Raw genomic sequence first — 18,961 nt, 5'->3', positions numbered from 1 at the left:
TTGCTTTCTTCGTTTTTCTTCATCTTTGCTTCTTTTGTTTACGCCTAACCTTTGACTTTTTGACCAGCAGCAGACGTGCTACTTTTCTATAAGTAGACATGGCCATGTAGCCTATACACCCATAGGTTTTGGTGTAGGACTTTTTCAAAGTTGTTAGCCATAGGATCAGCAGCTTGGCACCCTACTTACAAAAGCAAATAAGTTGTGTGACCACTTGGCTGTTGACTTTGGCTTTCTTTAATCTTTTGAGCTATGTGGCTTGCATCACAACATACTAAAGATTTTTGGGGCTTGAAATTCGCTAACGCTTCGTATCAAAAGTACGCGGTTGAATGGAATTTCGTGTGCAAAGGTCCGAGAGAACTCCTTGCACTTTACGTAACCAATTCTTGGGTTGCGTAGCAAGTATCACAACACTTTATAAATTAGTGTAGATCTGAACAACAATTCCACGCTTGGCAGAGATGAAGCTTATCGACTGCGTAGCATGTCGCAAATGGATAGTGCTTTGTATTTGCATGCTAACTGTTTAACCTTTACAAAAATGTACGGTTGTATAAGTTTAGCACAGCTGGAGACTATGGTTGGTCCTTAATGGGGTGCAATTCCTATGAGAGCGCAATCTTTATTTGAAGTGCCAGAATGATCAGTTATTGTAAGCATGCAGTCGTGTTGAGTTGTGAATAACTTCTGAATTCTTCATTGAAAAATGAGTGAAACGTATGAAAACTTAGCTGTAAGGTAGGAACTGCATAACAATTAGATAATCCTCAGCTTGCGAGGGGGTGCCCATTGAGCTGCTTGAGTCTTCGGGCATTAATGTAGTAGGAGGTCACGCATGGTACTTCCTCAAATTGTAGGCATTCCACTGATTTTCGATCTCTTTGTCGTTCATGGCGGCGAAGTTATAACTACCCTTGTTGTCTACTCTGTTGATCTTGTACGGACCCTCCCAGATGGGATCCATATTTTTAGAGCATTTTCTGAAGGCAGTGATGAAGGCTTTTCTTAGGACTAGATCTTCGGGCTGGAACTGTCAGATCTTTGCCCTTTTATTGCTGTTGAAGTGAGCTGCTGGATAGGCTGCGATGCGAGTGATGACCTTTTTGTGTTCCTCCTTTGCCAGAATAAACTAGTTAGTGAATTAATTTGCAAACAAGTAATATTTGTGCAAAATAAAAAATTGCTATGTGATTGTTGAGATTAATTAAACAATTTATGGGAACTTGTTAGTTGCGTTTATGGTACCAAAATAAATATCAAATTAGAAACTCTCGTATTTGATACCTTACATCAGTAAGTACGTTGCTAAAGTAGTTTTATAGGAAAATACGTTTTTCATTTTACGAATGACTCGCACCTTTGCCTCATCTCTCTAAAGCATCATTTTATGAGAAAATCAAAAGTTACTCATTCTTTCCACCATTATAGTCGGACTAAACATGTTTCCAATTGTGGTCATTTTGCTTTTGGCGAGTTGCGCACTTCCAACGTTGGCGCATTTGGATGACTCGTCAACTGTGGTTGAGTGCAAAAACAATTTCAGCATAAAGTATGCATTCAACGTGTACAACTATATTTTCAAGGGGAAGAAAATTGGTGACTTTAGTTGTAGGGCCTTTGTGGCTTTAGGAAGACGATGCCATAAAGTTTTCGTGAACAACACCTTTACTTATGAACACACCGGGAAAAGAACTGTCATTCAAGCCAGGGCTGACCGAGTATTTAATCATTGTATAATTGCAATTTCTATCCCACCTCTATCTTCGCTATCTTAAACAGAGAATTGAACTTCTCTAGGGCTAACAAATTTGTGGGATGTTTCATGAATTAGAGTAATTCTACGTATTTGCTTTGATGTCTTGTTATGACTTCACTTTGTTCCTTTGAGTTGTAAAGCATTTTCTAAATGATTGAGGAATGAACAAAAGTAATAAAAACTACCACGCCAATTTAAAAAACTTTGTGAAACATCATAAGTAGTAGAGATCAATTTTACATTTGTTCGCCTTTTACCCATGCATTACGTTTGGTTATTGCAGCTACATTGCATATTGATGTGTAATGCTTGTTTTTCTAAAAACTTATGTTGCTCGTCCCATTTCTAGCATGTACGGAACTATTGTCCGCTATATGGCTGCTCGTATGCTCGCAATCTTCCTGGTAACAGTCATACGTGTCCTCTTTATTATTTCCGGGTCCAAATTGAGAAAGATGAAAAGTTTGCAATGGCGTATTGCCCAAAATTCTTACAAAACGACGTTGAGATAGGCTTATGAAAGAGTCTTGATCAACTCCTATTGGCCTTTTGGTTCAAGTTGTTATGCACATGCTACATTTTGTAAAAGTGTGTTACCTCTGTATCTTTTATCTTTTTTTATTTGGTCTGAATAACGAAAACTAGGATATTTGTTGAATAATTTGACACTTATTATTGACGTAATTGTAGCTCGTCAATGTTATATTCAGGCGTGCGGGACATAAGTATTGTACCATAAGCAGTAGGGTGTGATATAATATTTGTGCTAAAATGAGTTTACCAAGAAAGGGGTGCTCATTTACTTAATCTATTGTTCTTCAACGATTCTTCGCTTCTTAACAAATTTAATATCTTACGTCATATTTTCATTTTGATATAGTAGTACTAATATACTCGAGAAATACGTTTGTCCATTTGCTGCAGAACAATTAAGGCTTGTCGCGTTCTTTTTTCTTGCTTGTAGTCTCTTTTTCACGCAACGATAGTCATGACATGCAAGTTCAGTTCACGGTTTTCATAACTCTATTGTGATAAACTAGTCAGTGAATTAATTTGCAAACACGTAATATTTGTGCGAAATAATAAATAGCTATGTAATTGTTGATATTAATTAAACAATTTATGGGAACTTCTAAGTTGCATTTATGGTACCAAATAAATACCAAATTAGAAACTCTCATATATGATACCTCACATCAGTAAATACGTTGCTAAAGTAGTTTTAAGGAAAATGCGTTTTTCATTTTACAAATGACTTGCACCTTTGTCTCATCCCTTATAAGTGTAGAACTCCTTGCATCAAAGTTCAACTGCATCTAAGGGATCATTTTATGAAAAAATCAAAAGTTATTCATCCTTTCCACCATTATGGCCAGACTAAACATGTTTCCAATTGTGGTCATTTTGCTTTTGGCGAGTTGCGCACTTCCAATGTTGGCACATTTGGATGACTCGCCGGCCGTGGTTGAGTGCAAAAAACATTTCAGCATAAAGTATGCATTCGACGTGTACAACTATATTTTCAAAGGGAAGAAAATTGGTGACTTTAGTTGTCGGGCCCTTGTGGCATTGGGAAGACCGTGCCATAATATTTTCGTGAACAACACCTTTACTTATGAACACACCGGGAACAGAACTACCATTCAAGCCAGATCTGACCGAGTATTTAATCATTGTATAATTGCAACTTCTGTCCCACCTCCTTCTTAGCTATCTTAAATAGAGAATCGAACTTTTGTAGGGCTAAAAAATTTGTGGGATGTTTCATGAGTTAGAATAAAATTTCGATGTATTTGCTTTGATGCCTTGTTACGACTTCACTTTGTTGCTTTCAGTTGTAAAGCATTTTCTAAATGATTGAGGAATGAACAATAGTAATAAAACATTTACCATGCCAATTTAAAAAACTTCCTGAAACATCGTAAGTAATAGAGATCAGTTTTACATTTGTTCGACCTTTACCCGTGCATTACATTCTGTTATTGCAACTACACTGAATATTGATGTGTAACGCTTGTTTTTCTAAAAACTTATGTTGCTTGTCCTATTTCAAGCATGTATAGAACTATTGTCTGGTATATGGCTACTCGTATAATCGCGATCTTCCATATAATAGTTATACATGTCTTCTTTATTGTTTTCGGGTTTAATTTGAGAGAGATGAAAAGCCATAGCGTTGACCAAAATTTATACAATGAAATAGGCTTATGAAAGACTCTTGATCGACTCATTTTGGCATTTTGGTTCAAGTTGTTATGCACATGCTATACTTCGTAAAAGTGGGTTCATTTTGCACACCTCCGTATCTTTTTTTTTTTATCTTTTTTTCCTTTGGTCTGAATAACCAAAACTAGAATATTTGTTGAATGATTTAAAGCTTATCATTGACACAACTAGCTCTTTTAATTGATTTGAAATTTATATGTCCATAGCAACGCCACCGTCAGTAACACCCCTGTCAACTGATCTCTCCCTTTTCCGACCCCTGGAGACAGATCTGCTTCGGGCGCTCGATAAATTGACATAGTAGGATAAATCCCCAACTTTGTAAGCTGCCTCCCCATTCTCTTTGTTGCGAACTCCCTATCCTTGTCGAATTTCCTTGGTACAGTTGGTCGACTCTCTGCCGTACTTTTCTTCATTCCATGTTGTTGAATGAGAATGCTTTTCTTTTTCCTTATCTCAGCCAACGTCTTCTGCTCTTCTGGAGTCAGTTCCAATCCATCTCAAAATCATCATCACCCTCCTCTTCCTGCCGGAGTCTTTCTTCTCGTTCCAACTCCTCAAGCCTATGCAAAATATCAGGATCAACAAAGTCATACACATTGTGCCCGTCAAGATTTTCTGGCATGACATCCTCTTTCCATTCATCATCAACTAAGATATAGTGCTTCTTCAAACTGGCAGAGTACTCACCAACACCGTCATTCTCATTCTCCAAATCTCTTTCTGTACTCCTCTTTTCCTTCTCCACCGCTTGCTTAGACTTAGCTTCTAAAACTACCTGAGGTATACATAGAGGCCTTTCCTTATTGTCACACGGCTTTCGCATTGCAACATGAAATTTAAGCAGTCATTTATTCTTTTGGATTTCATCTTCAGCTCAACTCTCTGATTCAACAACCTCTCACAAGCTGCATTCTTTACAGACATCACCCCCTCATCGATCAAAGTGCTCATGGTCAAGAGTACCCCCTCATCATTCGTAGCCTCACCTCCTTGACCAACCACTGTCTTCATGGCTTCATTTTTCATCTCTGCGACCAACTTTTTGTCTTCCTCGGATATACCGTCAAATGGCTGCAAATCAGTCTTATTGCAGACTATAATCAGTGGTTTGTTCATAAACAGAGACTTAATGCTGTGAAAAAGAGTTGTCTGTTGGGCATTGTTGTACCCACAAGACCCTGAGATGTCCAAGAAGAACAACGCCGCAGCACTCAAGTGGGCCAGAGCTGTGATGCGGCGCATCTCACTAATATTTGGTGGTGAAAGCATAGGGCTGGACATCCTCATCAGCCCTAGTAATCTGGTTAATGAATGAACTCTTTCCAACATTCGGATAGCCACAAATCAACACTGTCATGGTATTAGGGTCAATTGAAGGTAGCCTAGCCACGTGCTGCCTAATTTGTTCTAGGTAAGCTAAACTAGGATCAATCCTCTTTATAACCATGCACATGCCACCAAGAGCAACAACCTTGAGACATTCATATCAGTAAAGTGAATCCCCATACTTCAACAATTTCAGAGTCTTTAGAAATCTTTCCAATAAGGTTCCTTGCAGTATTGATTTGGCCAAGTGCAAGCTTGTAGTGGTCTTTGTTGTAGAGAACATGAAGAAGGTTGCCATAGAAAGGATGGATGTCATCAAGCCTAGGAAACTCATCGTTGATTCTGGAGAGCTTCTCATGAAAATTTTGCTGGGTATATTTCACCTTGCGCATATAGAGCTGACGAAGGCGGGAAATGGCATATAACCCTTGTGGACAACAGTTGGGGTCTGCCGCTGGGTGCGAGATAAGATAATGTCAATGAAGTCCTTCCCATTTGGCACAACAGTCATCTTCTTGAAGTTATATTGCACCATGTTTACTAATTGGTCTGCTTACAAAAAAGAATAAGATCAAGTTAATACCAAGGTCGATTACCATACACTCAAAGTAAAAGACATAAAGTATCCAATTCAGTCCTAATTCCGAAACTGGTTTTCACAGCACATAATTTGATTCGAAACGTGTAGCATACATTTGCATTAGTCTTTAATAATAAAGAAGCACAAAAATCCAACTGCTCAACCCAAAAATTTATAACCACCCCGCCAACACCATAACATCACCACCAGATAAAGGCTAATTACACGTAGTGAACCTATTCCACCGGAAACAACGAATCACTAATTTCATCACCAAAATCGTAACTTTCATGATGAAAGGGAAATTCATGTCAAAACTCAGCTGAATATTAAAACCTTGCTGCAGGTTTTTGTTTTCGAAATGTTTTGTGGTTAATTTTAAACCATCCTGAACCAAACCGAAGACCTTTATTAGGAGAACCAAAAAACAAAAAAACCAAACGCCTTTAAATTAATTTATATTGCACTTGAAAATCTTTAACCTGACCCGCTCCTACATTATTTCTCAATTTTTCTCAATTCTCTCAACGACACGAAAAATAACTGAAACCCCCTAAATAATATTTGTTGCTCAAATTCTCACCACGAAGTCCTTGAAAATTTTGGTAGAAGTCATATGTAAGCAGTGTTGTACCCCTCATTAGAGGCCCTAAACTTAGACTTCAGTACTAAAACACAAATCGGGTTCGGTATATACTCACCGAAGACCTTTTTAAACTTAATTATTGGAAACATAGCTTACTAACATGGTTAGCCTAATTGGCAAACGCATGGGCCGTATTTTGTACACCTCTTCGAGAGGGTATAGGAGGGCAGAATGAGATCCCTTCCGGATCCAAAGGAACTAAGTCTAATGATCAAATGATTCAAACCATTGAAATTTAATTCAACGACTATAATTATTATAACTTTTCGAGGGGCTCCATGTTTGTAGCCGTTGAATCAAATTTTAATGGCCCGAATTATTTGATCCTTAGGCTCAGATTTTTTGGGTCCGGAGGGAATCCGGTTCCTAGGAGGGGTTCTCTTAGTAATATTTGTGGGACCATTATTTTTTGAAATAGTGATTGTAACTTTGTTTTGAACAATTTAGAAAAATTAATATTACAATTTAGAAAAAAAGAAGATTTTTTTTTTTTTTTTTTTTTTCAGTTTTATAAACAGTGACACACCCCTATCCGGAATGACCACTTGGACTCTTAATCGAGATATGCTGGCGGACACCTGGAAGGTGACGAAACCATAAAATGTAGTGATATGGAAAATGTGAATAAATTTAAACCTAAAAGTGCCTAAATATAAGAGTACGCTTGTGAGCCGGAATGAACCCATTTTACAAGTGATGTCAGAGCATAATTAAAGTACAGTAGAGTAGGATGAGAATTATACCATTGAAGGTAATCTCCAATAATAAGATTTGCCAAGAATCCTCGCCTATACGAAAGTTCAGCTGCTACAACCTAGAGGGGTGAAAAACAAGGGTGAATGGCCTAAAAATAAACTTTTAAAAAAACGTTTTTGAAAACATTGTAACCCCTCGTCGTAAAACAAGTATAGTTTCCAAAATATATATACTACGTATAGTATAAAAATGCTTACTGTAGCTTGCAACACCTCAAGGATTCAATATGTCACAAAATTAGTAAATAGGCATATAACTTCCAGTAATCACAATATCTCGCAGAAATAAATATATCACGTTGAGTGCTCATCGACACATGTTTACACACAAGTTCATGTAGAGTTATTCTGACATGAATATGACTAGCTGTAATAATAATATACACTCTAGTATTACATTCACATGAAGATTGGCGATACGCGCAGCACGTACGAGTCCTAATTGCCTACACTAATCTAGGATAGGACTGGCACCTAGAATGGATCCAAAGTGAGCGTACAGTGCAATGTGTACATACACGTGAAAAACTGGCCCTGGCCCGAGCGAGTACTAACACCGGTGCAGCAACGATGACCAGATAACATAAATATAGTCATGCCACAGTGATTCAATAATTCTAATCAACATAACATTATTCACATCCATAAATATAATTAAGGCATCAATAATAATACGCATACATGTGCATCCCGTAGGATGTAGCATAACGTCATAATTTTTATTAATACGCTAACACTTATAAACGTCATGCTAATCTAGGCGTATTGTAGAAACTTTTTAGCAAATGTATAAATAGAAACTAACAAATATGTATATACTATATAAAATAAAAGACCCACTCACAAATCATGTTGTCGGGTCGAAGCCGTTCGAACTAAGAAAGCTGGAGTCATCGATAATAATCACACCTAAACATAATATTAGGACCCATTAGTAAAACTCCACCAAAACCAATAAATTTGGGAAAACGGAGTGCGAATTTGGAATCATGGTGTTGAAATACACTAAGGAGGTTCCTGACAAAATTTACATAAAGTCAATGGAAAAGTCAACGATCACCCTAAAAGTCAACTGAGACACCTCAATGGTCAACTATGTTAAAACTTCGAAATTTCACTAAATGGATGTCAAAAACGGACTCAGGATGTCAAAATTAGACTAGGAGGGTCTCCAATAAATTTTCGAAAAAGTCAACACCAGAATATTCCAAAGAATATTCTAAGCCCATTTCAAAATTGGGCCCAACTGGAATAGTGGCCCAAGGGTTTGGGCCAAGTTTGGATCAGGTTTTAGGCTGGATCTGGGCTTAAGACCCTTTTTTTTTTTCTCTTCTTTTTCTCCAGCAGGTCACCAGATTCTGGGGAAAATTTTGGACGGGAAACATTTCTGGCTCCAATCGCTTTGAAACTCAACCAAAACTAGCAATCTAATATACCAAATTAAAGCTCGAAAGGAGAGGAAGAGAAATATACTAACATGGGGTCCTGCCGTGGTTGAAATTGGCCGAAAAATGGCTCAAAGTCGCTGGATCTCTCGTTGAAAAACTGGTTACTTCCCCCGCGTCGTTTCTGCACCAAAACTTCTACCAAAATCTTAGAAAAAGCTAGAAACACAAACCAAAACGTGATCCACTAAGTCCTAGGTTGTTTTTTAGACTCACTGTCGACAGAAAAATTCCAACCCAGAATACTGGGCTTGGTATTCTAAGCGTGGTTCCAAATCGAAACTTTGCTCTTTCCTTGTTTTAAAGTCATGGTGAGGGACAAGGTGGTGTCGTTGAAGGTGTTTGGGTGTCAACAGGGTTCACCGGAGAGTGGCGACTAGTGATAGGGGTGTAGTGCACGACTACACTGAGGACTCATTAAAGCACGTTGGTTGTATGGGCTAGCAACGGTGATAGTGGTGTGGTGCGACGGAGGCGATGGAGCTAGCCGGAGCAGCGATATGTTTTGTGGTGGTGGTGTCACGGTGGTTCCCGGAGAATGAGGGTGAGTGAGAGAGGGAGTGATAGAAAGAGAGAGCTGAGAAAGAGAAATAAGGTGAGGTAGCAATCATCAGGTAGAGGAGTGAAATGACGAAGGTTTGAAAAATGAGAGAGTGTGTCCCAAGAGATAAGGAGACATGGAAAAGGTGAAGGAATGGGATGTAGACCCCACATGTCTCACAAAACAAGCCACAAAATATCTCCCAATTGAAATTACCAAATCGCCTTCACATTCGTAAGTCTGTAAAATCTCTATCGTGGCTCCAAATTCGATTATGCTTATGTTGCCACGTTCAAACTGTCGAGTACTACAAGGATACTCTAAAAGAATATTTCGTACGTCTCACTCTACGCTGGTCTATGAAGGTCAACACCCTCGCCTCTAAGGGCATTTTCGTCAATTCACACATTTAAAATTAATAAAGTCTTAAAAGCAGGGTCTGGTTGTCACAATCTACCCACCTTAAAAACTTTCGTCCCCAAAATTTCAAATAAATTGCTATACATAAAATACTCAAAGATAGATAGAAAATATATAAGGAAGAAATCAAGGTAAAGTGATTGCATAAAAGAGGATGTCATTCCGTCGCGATCAGATTGCAGTGATTCCTCTTTCATGCCTCCAAACTCTAACTTCCCTTCTCCTTCAGTATAATACTATAATATAATACCCTTTATCAAAACGTAAAGTTGAAAGTATTTATATATGTATAATAACAACTTATCAAAATACATTATATAATAACGTCAAGTTAAAATTTTTGTTCTGAAATTAAACTGAACATGGAATATTTTTCACCTACGCACTCATTGAGTCACGTACTCCGAAGGTATGTATGTAGTATCTTCAGGTCGAGCCCAAACAATAAATAGGTAAATTTATAATAAATAAGTATACTAACGTAAACGGACCTACCTATCCACTTGTTTAATGAATCCAACAAATAAATTATCAATATTACGGTCTGCAGCTTGTAATACCAACAATGCATTGTTGTCTCTATAAGCAAGTAATAAATCCCCGAGGGTACAATATTACCATCATGCCCCCATTGGGAACTACGCATAAGTCATCTAATTAACGCTTTGATTCGTGTTCACGCACTACCTTTTCAGGCGACAACGCAAATAGTACATAACTTTCTAAATTGTAATCATAATCATTCAAATACTTGTTCATAATACTCATCTGTCAATCACATATTGTGCATAAAATATTTATACCACGTCTCAAATGATGCCATACCCAAAACCAGAAATGTAACCGCAGTTACACATAACTCTAACAAAGGTAAGTGTCTAACATAACTGTCTAAAACTGTAAAACATACAAAAGCACTATGTTCTCTAAGGTCTGATAGTTCATTCAGACTAGCCATTAGTTTGAGGGTGAAATGTGGTATTGGACAAAAACTTAGTACCCATGGTTTTCAAGGAGACCTCCCAAGACTTGGAAGTGAAACGCGCATCACAATGAGATACAGTAGTGACATGCATTCCATGTAGTCGAACAATGTAATTTACCACACCTTAGCAAGTAGATTTACAGTGAATTTCTTTCGAATTGAGTAAAAAACTATGTCGACAAGGCTAAAAGAACAATCAAGAATTTGAGGGTCAAAACAAGTCCATCAATTCTATAATACAAGGTAACTGGAATTAATGCATGGCATCTCGCTACAACGGTAGCTTCTAGAAGATTTAATGACCAACAGTAAAATTCTTTCGGCAGAGTATTTGTTGGGTGATTGAAGCATTAATGGTCAAAACTAAAAATTAGATATCCAAGCGATTTTCCTTAGCGATTATTTGCTTCAAAACAATACAAAGTTCAGTAAGGTAGACATGTATTCAAGGTTGACCAGAAATGCTTTTTGGCACAAAGAGGTGAATATGGAATCATAGTCAGAATAGACACTGATCGAAACGTCAGAAAATCCAATAAATTCAAGAATGAGTAAATTTTACTAAGTGGTCTAAAATGTAGTCCCTCTGGACCAACGAAAGAGTGAGCTGACTTGTCAAGTCGGTCGATAATCAACATAACATCATCATAACTGCACATGTACACGATAGTTCATATAGAGAGCTTATGGCGATATTTCCCCATCTTCATTTGGATACAGGAAGTGATTATAACCACTTGAACGATTTCTTGATAATTAAAAAATAATGTCAAATCGATACTTGTGAACTCCAGCTTGAAAGGGATAGGAAAGGCTAGAAATGTTCAATGGTAGATATACCTTTTGTTTGGTAAATAGTAATTACGTTTGCACAACCGAGGTGATACACGATAGTGCAATCATAGACGTTGATTTGATTCTTCCATTGCTATTATCATAAATTTAGCTCATTATAATTGGAGATGTATTTAAGGGATCTAAGGTTGATAATGATTTTTGACACGTTTCTCCACAAAAAAAGTGTCATTCAATTTTCAAAAGAAGGTGACAACTATTGACTCTAGGTTATGAATAAGATGGTTCATTTCAAACGATTCTACACGTTGGGAAATATAAGCGATACTCCGCCATGCTGCCTCTACACAGCCGAAACATCCAAGGAAAATGTCACTATGGATTTTGAAATGATCAATGTCATCAAAAGGTGTAAAACAGAGGTAAGGTGAGATAACACTTCAGTTGTCAGAAACTTTAGTCATATTCTACATCCCAAACTAAACTAACTTTCCTCAGTCGTAAGTGAGGAAAGACACTATAGCCGAAAAATCGCTAACAAATTGTTGATAAATCGATAAGATCAAAGATATCTTGAATTTCACAACACTTTGTGAGAATTTCAACCTTCTTCCACTAAACCCTTTTTGGAAAAGAAAAGAATATCGTTTACTACGATCATGTCTCCCAAGAAAAATACCAATTTAATCAAGGTTAACATTTAAGGACTTTGGTATAAAGCTGATTGCCGGTGTTTAGAGAATTTGGTCTCACAGTCGAGGTAGATGAGAAAGTTGTCTATAAAACCACTATGAATTCGTTAAGCTATGGAACAAAATTCGGGTTACAAAGTTGGTCAGGTAGACCATTAATTTGAAGTAGGGGTTAACGATTTTTAATCGTCATAAGACTGAGTTGTTAAAATCTAGGTACAATCCTAAGGTTTAGTCTTTCACCTTCACATATAGGTTTGAGATTCCCTAGATAAAGTGTTTGGTTGGGTAAATTCCTAATCGGTAAGCTTTTGTAACCAAGTTCTCTCAATAAAGTATGAGTTGTTCGAAAAATATGAGGAAAATTGGTGTAGTACAAGAAAGTGGATCAGTGGTGTACCTTACTTCACCATTTGGTGATATCCCAGGTAAAATTTTTGAGAAATGACTCCAAAAGTATACGTCCTCAAAACGTACCATACTACATGATTTCACTACGCCACGTGCTAATAGGTCTTCACAGCTTTCTCAATATTTAATTCGCTCTTGCAGCGGAAACTAATTCGTGCTTCAAACTAATATTTGCTTGTGGAAATGATCAAAAAGATGGCTGATCGAAGTGGTTTTGGTTACCTAAGTGGGAAAATATGGTTAAAAAAACTACAAGTTTACAATCCTCCTACAAAGCTTGTTCTTAAGTTTCCATGATTTTACTTTCTTCGGCTCAGGTTGTCACTATTAATCAATCTATAAGTCACACCACTAATTAACACATTTATGATATTTTGATATTGTTCGTTACCTTGAAATCGTAAACCAGCGTTCTGGCATAAGGGTATCACTCTTAGATACTAGTACCTGTGTCTGGTATTAGAAATCATACCGCCTGAATACTAGGTGACAGTTTTTGGATATTGGATAGTATCGTCAATTAGTAGCACCACAACAAACTGATTACAGATTAAAGTCCGCTCAATTGGATGATTTCGAACGACTGGTAAGGAATTGGTCCTAGGAGGTGGTTTCATTAATTCTAGGGAAAATACTTACTACTTCAGGGATTTCTACTGACTATAAGTATAACAACTCATACACCTATGCCTATGCTTATCGAAATGACGAGTACAGCACCACAAGAATTTCTGGAAACTAGTATTGGTTGGCATGTCTAAAGGCCGGAAAAAGGAATTTGCTAATAATCTACTTTAGAATGGACTTAAACAGGAGTCGATCTTCCTCCTGAAGATCCGGAATGGTCGCTAGTGTGTTTGAAAAGATTAGAACTATTGGGGACCAAAAGTGACTGTCCCTCATATGTTCTCTCATCGAGTGCTACTCATTTAGCACCACATTGTCATTCGGGACATTTCTGGAAATTTCGACGAAAACTACAACTTCGTAGGAATTCTAATCGATGGTATACTTACAAATGCTGACAAGGCATCAGAACTATTCTTGGTTTCCTATCTCAGAAGGTTTGATAATGATGACGAGATAAAAATAGTGCAAAATATAAGTAAAGTCTTCAGTGGTACCTAATTCCCAGTATAATAGCCTTGCTTCAAGGCCACAAGCCCATCTCCGAATCAGGATTTTTCCTCGGCAGGCGATGTCTTCATTTAGTGTCTAAAGGTGTCCGCTAAAACAATGTTCTAGAATCTTGATAAGTCGTCTAAGTCACCCAAAACTTAAGAAAAGTGAACACATTTTTCATGCTCGACTATGTGGCAAGATTCAAAAATTAGGCTCAAAGATCGAGAATGTGTACATCATGTGTGTGATGAATGCAATACTGTCCAAACTTATGCTCTGATGCCAAACTAACACACCATGACCGGAATGTCCACTTGGACTCCGAATCGAGATGTATTGGACGACACTCGGAGGGTGACGAAGCCATAAAATGTAGTGATGTGGAAAATATGAATAAATTTAAAGCTAAAAGAGCCTAGATATAAGAGTGTGCTTGTGAGCTAGACTGAACAAATTTCAGGAGTGATGTCAGAGTATAAGTAAAGTACAGTAGAGTAGGATGAGAATTATACTATTAAAGGTACTCTCCAATAATAAGATTTGCCAAGAATCCTCGCCTATACAAAAGTTCAGCTGCTACAACCTGGAGGGGCGAAAAACAAGGGTGAGTGGGCCTAAAAATAAACTTTTATAAAAACCTTTTTGAAAACATTGTAACCCCTCGTCGTAAAACAAGTATAGTTTCCAAAATATACATACTACGTATAGTATAAAAATACTTACCGTAGCTTGCAACACCTCAAGGATTCAATATGTCACAAAATTAGTAAATAGGCATATAACTTCTAGTAATCACAATATCTCGCAGAAATAAATATATCACATCGAGTGCTCATCGACACATGTTGACACACTAGTTCATGCAGAGCTATTCTGACATGAACATGACTAGCTGTAACAATAATATACGCTCTAGTACTACAATGACGAGAAGATTGGCGCTATGTGTAGCACATACGAGTCCTAATTGCCTATAGCAATCTAGGACAGGACTGGCACCTACAATGGATCCAAAGTAAGCGTACGGTGCGATGTGCACATACACATGAAAAACTGGCCCTGGCCTGGGCAAGTACTAACGCCGGTGCAGCAACGATGAACACATAACATAAATATAGTCATGCCACAATGATTCGATAATTCTAATCAACATAACTTTATTCACGTCCATAAATATAATTAAGGCATCAATAATAATACGTATACCTGTGTATCCCGTAGGATGTAGCATAACGTCATAATTTCTATCAATGCGCTAACACTTATAAACGTCACACTAATCTAGGCGTATTGTAGAAACTTTTTTGGAAATGTATAAATGGAAACTAACAAATATGTGTATACTATATAAAAGAAAAGACCCACTCACAGATCATGTCGTCGGGTCGAAGCCGTTCGAACTAAGAAAGCTAGAATCACCGATAATAATCACACCTAAGCATAATATTATGACCCATTAGTAAAACTCCACTAAAACAAATAAATTTAGGAAAACGAAGTGCGAATTTGGAATCAGGGTGTCGAAATACGCTAAGGAAGGTTTCCGGCAAAATTTACAAAATGTCAATGGAAAAGTCAACGATCAACCCTAAAAGTCAATCAAGACACCCCAACGGTCAACTATGTTAAAACTTTGAAATTTCACTAAATAGATGTTAAAAATGGACTCAAGACGTCGAAATTAGCCTAGGAGGGTTTCCGAAAAATTTTCTAAAAAGTCAACACCAGAATTTTCCAAGAATATTCTAGAGAATATTAAGAGCCTTTTTCAGAATTAGGTCGAGCTGGAATAGTGGCCCAAAGGTTTGGGCCAGGTTTGGATCAGGTTTTGGGCTGGATCTAGGCTTAAGGCTTTCTTTTTTTTCTCTCTCTTCTTCTTCTCTAGCGGGTCATGGATTCTGGGTAAAAATTTGACCGAGAAATGTTTCCGGCTCTACTAGCTTCGAAACTCAACCAAAACTAGCAATCTAATATACCAATTTGAAGCTCGAAAGGAGAGGAAGAGAAATATACCAACATGGGGTCCTACTGTGGTAGGAATTGGCCAAAAAAATAGGTCGAAGCCGTCTGATCTCTCGCCAAAAAACCAGGTTATTTCCCCCACGTCGTTTCTGCACCAAAACTTATACCAAAACCTTAGAAAAAGCTAGAAATATAAACCAAAACGTGATCCACTAAGTTTTAGGTTGTTTTTGAGACTCACCGTCAATAGAAAAATTCCAACCTGAAATACTGAGCTCGGGTTTCTTAGAGTGGTTCTAAATCAGAGCTTCGCTCTTTTCCTTGTTTTAAAATCATGGAGAGGGACGAGGTGGTGTGGTTGATTGTGTTTGGGTGTCAACGGGGTTCAGCCAGAGAGTGGTGACTAGTGATGGGGGTGCAGTGCACAGCTGTACTGAGGACTTGTTGAAGCACGTTGGTTGTATGAGTTGGCGACAATGTTGATGGTGTGGTGCAACAGAAGTGATGGAGCTTGCCGAAGCAGCAAGCTGTTTATGTGGTGGTGGTGTCGCAATGGTTCTCGAAGAATGAAGGTGAGTGAGAGAATGAGTGATAGAGAGAGAGAGCTGAGAGAGAGAGAAAGAGAAAAGTGAGGTAAGGTGGCAGTCATCGAGTAGAAGAGTGAAATGAGGAAGGTTTGAAAAATGAGAGAGAGTGTGTGTCCCAAGAGATAAGGAGACACGAGAGAGGTAAAGGAATGGGGCATGGGCCCCACATGTCTCGCAAAACAAGCCATAAAATTTCTCCCAATTGAAATTACCGAATCGCCCCTTCACATTAGTAAGTCTGTAAAATCTTTATCATAGGTCCAAATTCGATTCCGCTTTGCCGACGCATTCATACTATCAAGTACTACAAGGATACTCTAAAAGAATATTTCGTACATTTCACTATATGCTGGTCCATGAAGGTCAACACCCTAGCCTCTAGGGGCATTTTTGTCAATTTGCACATTTAAAATTAATAAAGTCGTAAAAGCTGGGACGGGTTGTCACAAACAATGCCTATTTTAATGTTGAAATAGTGATTTTAACTTTAATTTGGACAATTTTTTTGAATTTGTGTCATGTTATTTGAGTTAAATAATACAATCATCCATCATTAAGAACAAATTAAGTATAATAAGAAAAAATTAAGTATAATATTACAATTCAAAAGAAAACTGTTGTTTTAACTTTAGTTCGGACAAAGTTTTTGAGTTTGTGTCATATCATCTATGTTAAATAATACAACCATTCTTCATTTAGAACTAAGTAATAATATTGCACTAAAATAATTAAGAAAACCTTTTTTTAGTTTTATAAGACTAACTCCAACCCTTGGAGTAAGTCCTATAATTTCCCTTCTATTCCCCCCCCCCCCCCGGGGAAATTCCATTCCAACCCTAGTTCTAATTGAAGTTAGAAGCTAAAATAGGAAGAAAAAAAAAAATGTCAGATTCAGGCCAGGAAACAGCCCAAAGAAACGTGTGAGGCCTACTAGTGAGAATGGAAATGGGCGCTTGAACGCCAGATGCAGAGGACGGACGCGCGCATGTTAGCGACGCGCCAAGGTTAGCTAACGGCATGGCCCCACCCACGCGGGCATGTTAGCCACTTGCGTCCACAGTTAATAAGTTGTAACGGCTGCTTTTTTTATCGAATGGTCAACTGGGCCGTTGGTTGATCCAATGGCCTACATTCAATTTTTTTTTTTAGTTTTATAATTATATATTTATTGAATCCAACGGCTGAGATCAAATATTATCAAATCTAACAGTAAAAGAAAAGATCTAACAACCCAAATTTAAATTCAAAAGCTAAAATAATTAAAAAAAATTATTTAACTCAAAATTCACTCAAAAACTCTATAAATACCTATGTATTTGTTCAAACATCCACACAAAATTCACTTCTCCTACAATTCATCCAATTTTTCTTTCTTCCATTTCTTCCCATTTCCAAAATTTTCAAGATGGCAAAAGATCATATTAGAGCTTGTAATTGGACCTTTGCGAAAGATGTTGCTTTATGCTTGGCATGAGTTTCTATTAGCGAAGATGGTGCCGTTTGCACGAATCAAAATAAAAAGGTTTTGTGGGGTAAAATCGTTGATAAGTTCAATGAAAACCTTTCAAGATGATGATTCATCTCAAGGTTGTGTCCCAAGTCCACCACCAAGTCAAGATGGTGGATATCATTATTAAGTTTATGTAGTTTATTAATTATCGATTGTATTAAGTTTATGTGGTTTATTTATTGTCATTTGTATTAAGTTTATGTAGTTTATTAATTGTTGTTTGTATTAAGTTTATGACTTATTAATTACCGTGTGTATTAAATTTATGGCTTATTAATTATTGTTTCTATTATTCTAGATGCCTTCAATAATTTTTGTACATATTATTGCAGATTTTCATGTACAATAGATGCCTTCAATAATTTTTGTACATATTATTGCAAACTTTTATGTACAATAGATGCCTTCAATAATTCCAACAACCTTTAATAATTTTTTTACAACGTACTAGACAAAAGACTTGTCACAAGAAGACACTTCAATTGATTATAGAAAATACCAACATAGTACACTTAAAATTATTACAAAAAATAACAACATAGCACACTTAAATTTGATACAAGAACACATTATCCATCATCAACGTTCTCCTTCTCGGCACCATATATGCTTAACCAAATCCTTGCAAAGTGTGTCATGACCTTGAGGAGTTTGAATTCTATTTAAACGTTTCATATACTCACTCAGTGTGACCCTATCCTGTCGGGTCTCGTATGTGGTTGTAGCAAAATATTCAACATCTCCTACCATAGCTCTCACATATGTTGGTTGGTCATCATCCACATCTTCATTAGAATCTTCTTCAATTTCTACGTACTCATCTTCCACAATCATGTTGTGCAAAATTATGCATGTCATCATGATTGAATGGGAGGTCTTCCACATTCCACAATCGTGCAGCCCCTCTAATAATTGCCTATCGAGCTTGTAGGATCCTGAACGCTCTCTCCACATCTTTCCTGTAAGACTCTCATTTCTATGAAAATAATTTCTTCTTCGCACTATCTGGATGAGAATAACTTTTCACAAAGGTATACCAACTAAGATAAATATCATCAGTTAAGTAGTAACCTACCTCATGCCTATTACCATGTACCTTGTACCTCCATTTCAATGCTTATCCATTGACAACATCATTGAATACACCAAAGAACGTTGATATCATTGTTTGATCCAGTAGTGCTGAAGAATGCATG

The 18,961-nt window shown here is 37.3% G+C and overlaps 1 pseudogene; it reads right to left on the bottom strand.

Moving 5' to 3' along the window:
- Positions 1-4,177: 4,177 nt before the first annotated feature.
- On the bottom strand, positions 4,178-5,849 carry LOC137714844 (nucleolar GTP-binding protein 1 pseudogene; annotated as a pseudogene).
- Between the last annotated feature and the right edge of the window lie 13,112 nt (positions 5,850-18,961).

This window comes from Pyrus communis, chromosome 3 (assembly GCF_041283825.1).
Source record: "Pyrus communis isolate YQ-2024b chromosome 3, ASM4128382v1, whole genome shotgun sequence".
NCBI classification, from domain to species: domain Eukaryota; kingdom Viridiplantae; phylum Streptophyta; class Magnoliopsida; order Rosales; family Rosaceae; genus Pyrus; species Pyrus communis.
The sequence above is the reverse complement of the archived record's forward strand: the minus strand, read 5'-3'. Positions and strand labels throughout refer to the sequence as shown.